Here is an 8,677-nt window from a genome sequence, read left to right on the forward strand (position 1 = left end):
GACACGGTCATGGTAATGATAGTTGTAAAAACCTCATTTTCCCAGCCTCCTGTGACTTTAAATTAAGTTTTATGTGATAAAGGGCTATTTTTCCTTAAAAAAAACTTGACAAAATAATAGTCCTTTAAGGAGATTCGTAAAGATAATGTAGTTCATAAATCTTTACGTGGCTTTGTTGAGACATGAAATTTAGAAAAAATAAATAGATACTAATACATTTGAGCTACCACAATAGAAAGCGTTGCATTTGTTAAAGATAAATAGATATATTTATATATTTCAAATAATTAATGTGTTATTTTAGTAGGAAGAAGCCAAGTACCGGCGGTAGTTTCCACTTGAAAAATAAAGGGAAAAAAATGGTTTTTGTAAGGCTTCTGGCCCTTCTCCTACAGCCCAGCACTGCGTCTGCTGGAAAATATGTACGAGTCGTTGAGGATATCTGCAAATTGTCAAAGACAAACATATACAATGCTACAGACTTTAGTTTCATTGGATTTTATATTTAGGAAGCCAGTTTGCGTAACTGCTTTATCTTGACTTATTTTTTAATCCACCAGTACTTGAAAAAGTGGATTTAGGTTTAATCGAGCTGTATGAAAGGGTGAAATAATGCAAATAAAGAAGAAAACATTTACTCTTCTCTGAATTTTTTACAGTTCAGAAACATCCCCAGCCCCCTCTTTAAAACATGTTTTGAGCAACCACTTTCAATGAAAAGCTGTTCAAAAGTTTCTACCATTTTTCGGCTCTGCGAACAAAACATGCATAAGATGAATGTGCCTTGAAAGTTTAAGCAGGTCAGGGACTCGGATTTGGTAATGAATGAACATCTTTTTGTATTTCACAGAGGTTTCAATTATAATAATAATTACTATTTTTGCTTGGCTTAAATTATTATATATATATATATATATATATATATATATATATATATATACCAACGTTGGTAAACTACATTTAATACAAAGCATTGATTTATGTTTTTTTTTCTTTTATGCTAAAGTTTTCAGTTAGTGTTCAAACCCTTGACCATGAGATGAATCCAATAAGGCTGTTAAGAGTGCAGAGAAGATGAAAACATGTAGCTTAGCAGAACAGACCTGGAGACTAGATGGCTGCTCCAGGCTAGATTGACCCAACAACAGATAGATTCAGTTCTTTACAATACCGTTCTGTAGCTGCTTCACAGGTGACGTTGGTCAGGAAACAAGAGCAAGTGATTTCATAAACATATTAAAGAAAATAACAAACAAAATTATATAGAGGCCACTTTTTAACCAAGAGAATGCCACGAAAAAGAGCAATTATTTTGGAGTTACATTTGAAAGCAATTAAATTCCTTTGAGAACTGCAATTAAATCTGTAGCCTGCAGTGAGATTGCCACATCGTTTTTAAATTGAATTAAGTAGAGAACAAGGCAAAATATCATTTTTGCAAGCAGCAAACACAGTCTTATCCAAATTCAAGCAGTTATCTTTGCTTTTTCACTGCGGCTGTTCTGAACAAAGAAGCCAAGACTGTCCAGGTTGTTAGACGATGCCACTGAAATGACAGATATCAGCCTACGCATACATTCAGAAATGAAAGGACTAACAAATGCAGCCAGGAAAATCAGTGGTGAGTTTTAACCCTTGTGCCATCTTAGATGACCCCACCCTTACATTGACGTGTTCTCCCTACCATGACAAAGGTGGATAAAGGTGGAAAGATTTCATGTAATCCATGGACACCAGTGAAGATCACAAATCATTGAAGAAGAAAGGTTCAGAGCACTGTCTAGTGGGTATAGATGACCCAACTCCCAATGTTAAAATGCCTAGGATAGCAGAAGGGTTAAAGCAGAAGGTCTTGCCACACGGTGCATGTCCTCAGTTAGATTTCTTCGACCAAGAGTTTATAAAATGTCAATTCAAACTGCACCATAAATTTGACTTTTATTTGAGGTGATTTATATTAAAAACTAATTTCTCAGCTACATTTTATATTTATTTAGCTGCTTTTTTCCCTTTAAATTTTTACCATTAATCTATTCTATTCAACTCCACATAGCATTGATCTAGCCCATAATGCACTTGAGCAATCTGGACATTTCTTACATTGAAGTGGACACAAGAAAGGGGCGATTCGTTTTTATTAGTTAGATCTTTTTGTGTGTTTTTTTAAGCAATTTGTGTAGTGACTAGAAATAATCTCTATAAGTTTTCAAAACTGTAATGGAGTTACCAGTTGTGTTGATTTTTCTTACCATTAACTTTCTTAATCTTACTTCAATATTTATTTAAGTACTTTTTTTTACTGCTTAAGTAGTATTTTAAAGTAATGCTACTTATCCTTGAGTGCATTTGTTGGCTGCACCATGCATCTTGTTCTAAGAAAAATAAAGATATAGATCTATATTATGTTTTTAGGCCTTGGAACTCCAGTCACCTTATATTACTTATTTTCTCAACCACAATAAGCACATGTTCTAATATAAAACAGTAACTGTGTCATTTTCATGTTTCCCAACAAGGGTGTAAACCTGATGCTCCAACAACACAGTCACACACCATAACTATTGTAAAATCTAACACCGAAGATCGTCCGGAACCTAAAGTCCCTCTCCAATCATCTTGTAATTAAAGTCTTCCCAGTGGTCTTTCAATTATGATTAATGCCATTTTGGGCAAAATCAAAAAAAACCTAGAACATAGTTTCTGCTGAGTGCCAGCAGTTCAGGAAGCATGTGGCCTCCCGATTGTAGCTTCTACGTCCCAGCTACAACCGTTTTCCAGCAGCATTTTTTTGTCTGCTCCTGATTCAAAATAATTTGAATAAATAAATACTTAGAAATGCAATTTTAGGCTTAATTTCTCTTATATATGTCTTCCATCTTTTGAAAAAAATGCCACAAGAACATGTTAAAACACCAAAAACACACATTTTAAATGAGCCTTTAAGGCTATGACGACCAGCGGCTCTTCGCAGGTGACATCCAGCACATGTGACCAAGTTGGATGAAATCAGGCTTTGCTAGGCATGAACGCCTATGTCAGCACCTAAGATAAGTGAACATATGGAACTGGACATGCAGTGCCCAGAAACTGCTCAGCAACCAAGAACTGCTCAGTACATCAGCTTCACCAGCTTCTGACAAGAAAACACAGATAAAGTACAAATGTACAGGCTGGACTGCTTACAAGAAAACGACTTTCCTTCAAGAGTAACACAACTTCAATGGGACCTATGATGTAAGTCTTTCACTCTACATATAAATCTTGTTGAAGTTCTTTGTTTTTTCTGGTCCCAACAATACATGGTGGTAAAACATATATCTAAAATATAGACTACTTCCAGTAAATATTAGGTTTTTTGAAGCTATCAGTAAGTCTGCAGGGTGTAGTTTACATGTTACATGACTCATTTTGTGAGAACCCACTGGCCAATAACATATAGAATTTACATCATGGAAACCAAACAAAGTTTTGCAAACAAGGAGTCAAACAGCTGTGGTTTTATGAATGAAAAAGTAAGCAAACTGACTTCCCAAAATCAAGACTTTCCTGGGAAAACTATGAAAATAAGTGTTATTGAATATTTAAATCAATATAGGCGGTTTAAAATGTTCCTGGTTCAAAATTCATCATCATGTTACATAATAGAAATTATATATAACCTGGCAGGAACCACTGTTTGCATATGAATATAGTAATTCTTTCTTATATTGTTGTAAAAGTGCTATATAAATAAAGGTTGATTTAATTTAATTTAATTTAGTTTAATTTAATGTAGTTTAATTTAATTTAATTTAATTTGATACAATACGATACGATACGATGAGATACGATATGATACGATACGATTTGATTCGATTTGAAATACAGCGTTTATTTCCTGAAACAGACCAGATATGCAGTACAGAAAGCAAACAGCTGTTCAGGAGTTATTGTGATACTTAGTATTCATAGTGTTTAATCTTTCATTCCTACAAAGTAACTCTCGTAATTCACAATAATGGTAAAGGTCCATAACTGTTATATTCTGCAACTTTCTGAAGATGTCGTCATATTAGCATAAAAAACTGTTGGGTGACAGTGGGCAGAGATTTGTTTCTCACTGGGCTGCAATAACACCTGACTCGGCTAGAAATGAGGAGAACATATACAAAGCTCTTTCGCGTTTTACTTCTAATCTCACTGAGCTAGTACTCCCTGAAAATGGTTCTCAGTAAAAGGATCTGAAATTTCATAGGGACTCGCTGTTTGTCATATGAGTGTGCTTGGAATCAAATTTGACTTATCCGTCCAGATCCCTCTTGGCACAGACACATCTGTGGCTGTGGCAATGTTTACAGCTCTAGATACTGTATGCATTATGCATCTGATTGACATAGTTTCTAAGCAGATGACTTTCCCACAGCTAGTAAAATAACGGTCCCATCATGCCTTGAAACAAACCACCAGTTTTCTCAAAGAGAAAAGGTTAGGACAGGTTTTATGAAAGACCCACTCCAACGAAAATTATGTTTTTGGTGTTTTTCACATTTGCATTCAGTATTTTTGTCTCATAATGTTAAACATACAGTAGAGACCAAACGTTTGGACACACCTTCCCATTCATTTCAATGAGGTGTGTCCAAACCGTTGGTTTGTACTGTATATAAAGGAAATTAAGAGTACCCCTTGCGCTATCTTAGGCACTTTAACAATGGGAGTTGGGTCATCGAGACCCCACAAAACAGTGCGGTGAACCTTTTTTCTTCAATGATTTGTGATCTTCATTGGTGTCCATGGGTTACAAGAAATCCTCTTCACCTTCATTCTCCTTTGTCATGGTAGGGATAACACGTCAATGTAAGGGTGGGGTCATAGGATAGCACAAGGGTTAAAATTGTGTTTATGGGATAGCACAAGGGTTAAAATTGTGTTTATGAGTATTTCTTTATTCAAATTGTGGTGAATCGGGAGCAAGCTGGCAAACTACAGGCCAAAGTCTTCCTGCTCTGCTCCATTCGGATGCATCTACTTGTAGACGACTTTTTGTTTCCTTGTCCTGTCCTTGTCCTTTCCTTGTTCCTGTCAATTTAGGGGATTTTTGTGGATTTTGATTTGTTAGTTTGTTGGAAAATAAAAATGTTCTGATTCTTCAGAATTCATATGGTGTTCACACATGTAGTTGCAAATATTTGTTAGATTATTGTTTTGAAGTAAGTTTCAAAAATCTTTTCACCTTAAGTCAATTTCAGAAGAAGCTACCTTTAGAAGAAGCTACCTTTTTGAATGTACAATTTTGTGGTCTCTAGTTGTCAGTGAGAAAAAACACAAATACAACAAATTAAAATTGCAGTGTGTATTTGATAGTAATCTTTTTAAAGTACTCTAATGCACATCTAAAAAAAAAAACAAAAAAACATCTACATTACTTGTACATTTGTCATCTAATATGCATCTTGTATCTGGTGGGATATTGTTAGGTTTCCATTTCTATGTTTTGCTTTTATTGAACTTTCTGATATAATCTCCAAATCCAGAACAGTTTAAGTCAGGATTGAGGCATGTGTGGGAGGATTTGTTTTGCAAATTATGTTTCAAACGTTTAGTTACTGAGCTGTGACACTCAGAAACCTTAAGAGACAATCAAAAGATGTGGAGAAATTTTGAAAAAAGTTATGCAATATGTTTCACCCTGTTGAAGGCCAACCAAACAACTGCACTTGGTATTGCACACTAAGACAGGGTTGAGTCCTGTGTTTTCATATTTACCACTTCCTCCACAAGTATGGCTTTTTGTAATATGGAAAGTCCATGGGATACAAGTTCAAATTAGTTTTAGGCTTTTGCTTAAAAGTGCCTAAATACACTTAAATCTCATTGCTACTCAAAGTATCTTTTCAATCAACTAAAGTCTATGTTAGACCAAAAAAAAAAAGTGGAACTATTTAGTATTCTGCAGCCACTACAGTTTCTTTTGTGTGTTTAGTTCAACTTTTACATCGGAGGGGATCAGTTTGAAATACACAAATATGAATATCCACCGACAAATCGGGCACAGTTGGAGACCATGTTAACTCAAACATGAAATAAAATCTATTGAACCTTTGAGTGTAAACGAGAAAAACCAACACACGCGACTCACCTTCAGACATTTGTTGAGTTACAACAGGTCCAACGCTTGCATTATCTGACAAAGAACAAAAATTCAAATCTGGCAACGTTTCCCAAACACACACACACTTAATCTGCACTCAACCTCTTGAGTGACTCCAGATGCTGCATGAACGGCTTAATATCAAGCAGTATTTAGGATGTAATACTGACTTTTTCCAAGGATTTATGGAAATGAAAGCTCTCTACAAATTGAGCAATGGGTCATCCGAGGCAACATATAACCACATTCCTGTTCTTACTTCAATCACATCATCCTGTAGAGTAATAAAAGTGTTTAACTTTCAGAAGAGTTTTGGAACAGGGAGTAACACATATTAGAGAGCCAGCATGAGCATATGGCTTTTTGCATCTTTTTGCTTTTTATCTCTTTCCTCACAGGTCTTTGTGAGACAGCTCAGCTGTGACAATCCCATCACCGCCATCAGCCCCACACTCCACTCCCCTTTCCTGCTCATTTTTGACAGAACTGTGGAAAAAATCTTGTCTTCTGTTACGATGACATAGGCCACTCCCAAGCCTTGACCTGTGCATAGGACGTGTTGTCCTTTAAAGACCCAATTTGATCAAAATCGTGTTTTTGGTGATTCCAATGTGTGTGTCCTTGTGGCATTTTTCTGATGAACAAAATGAAGCTCAAAAATTGTCTTTCCGAGTGTTTCTTTATTCAAGTCAGTGTGAATCAGGACCAGACAGGAAAAATGCAGTTGGAAAAAGGTTGTAGCTTCCCACTCCGCACTATTCTGATCATCCACTTGCAGACAGATAGATCCATGTCTTTTTTGACATCTTGGTTTTCCTCATCTGAGCTGGCATCTAGCTCAAAACTGTACTGCTGCACAGCTTCAATATTGCTTGCCCCTTTTTTTGCACCACTAATATTAGACTGGGGCTGACAGGAAAGAGTAAAAACAGATGGATGATGGGAAGTGGGGGATGCCTACCCTCTGCCATGACTCCCATAACTCAGGGGCAAATTTCTGACTAAATTCTGCCACTCTGCAGAAACTATGTTCTTAAAAATGACAGGTTTCTTGATTTTGACCAAAAACATCATAATCACAATTAAAAGACTACCTGGGAACGCTTTTACAATAGATCAAAAAATGATCGTAGTGAGTCTTTGAGCGTGCTTTCACACAACTTAAGGCTAAAAAATGTGGCACATGCTGATGGTTTTACTGTTTACTATTACACTTGGCCTGCCAAACTGCCTGAAAACATCATGCCATTACAAAAACAAAAGCTGATCTAATGGTCAAAAAGCACTTCAGTGGAAAGGTATCAAACGCACAGTAAGAAAAGCCTGTCAATAAAAATGAGTTTTCAGATCCTTTTTTTGTTGTCACCCATTTTCAGATTCAGGTTGAGGTGTACCCTCTTTGTACTCTTATGTCACCTACTTTTTATTTACACTTATTGGTCCCCTGGGTAAGTTGGCCTGCATTCACACCATTGTTAAACGTGTTGTGACGATCCATGATGTTACTTTGGTAACAAGGGAAAAGCACCCTGAACCTCCTCAAACATCATTGACTTCACAGGAAAAAGAAAGCGAGAGACAATAAAAGTTTTTAACAACTGCTAATATTTAACAGAGAATGAAGATTGCTGATTGTGGAAGCTGATTCTGATTTGTGACATTTAAGAGTGTTTGTGTACTAAACATAAATTTGACAGGGTCCCAGTAAAGAACCTTTAGCACAGACACACTCCTTTGAGTTAAAAGAAATAGGCGATGGGTAAAGATTTAATTTACAAAAACAATGAATAATGTTTTTGCCCTTAAGGATAATCTGAGCCTGAATTGAGTTGTCTCAATGCTAAAATTACATTTTATGACAAAAAAAAAAACAACTTTAATTTTGACTTTAATGAATTTTCACAAACCAGAAATGTTTTATTAAATCTTTCTTTTCTTCGAAATATCTACAGACATTCTGAAACAGTCTTTAAATTGGATTTAATGTAAGACCATTTTAAAGTGAAAACATTTCCCATAACCTTTCCCTCAAAAGTTAAGGAAAACCCAAAGCTAAAAAAAATGTGGAAGTCAACTTTAGCATTGTCGGACTGTGAAAATAATGTCTGACAGGAACACTTTTACACTGGGGCTTTAGCTCCCGTGGTAACATTCTTTAAACTACAGTAACCGTTTATAGATTTGGTGTCATTCTAGTGGATCCGGAAGTGGAGCAAAGCAACCTTAAACTAATGTACAAAGCTACTTTACTTTGGGTCAGAATTAGCTGAGTCCTTGTCGATTTTTCTAAATGTACCAAGAGTTATGGTATGGCAACATCTGTGGTGTTCAAGGGTTGAACCGGTCAGTGGCCTTAAAAACCACTGTTGATATATAACTCAACAATGCAGGCTATAAAAAATTCTAAAATTAGCCTGTCTGAGTCTGATAAGTTTTCAAGTCAATAACAAGCATTTTTTAGCTTTCAATAGGAAACCTTATTGTCTTGAGCCTCAGATGCAAACAATATTACTATTTTGGAGTAATAAAGCAAACACCACTAATTTT

Source organism: Oryzias latipes, chromosome 11 (genome assembly GCF_002234675.1).
Source record: "Oryzias latipes chromosome 11, ASM223467v1".
In the NCBI taxonomy this organism is placed as follows: domain Eukaryota; kingdom Metazoa; phylum Chordata; class Actinopteri; order Beloniformes; family Adrianichthyidae; genus Oryzias; species Oryzias latipes.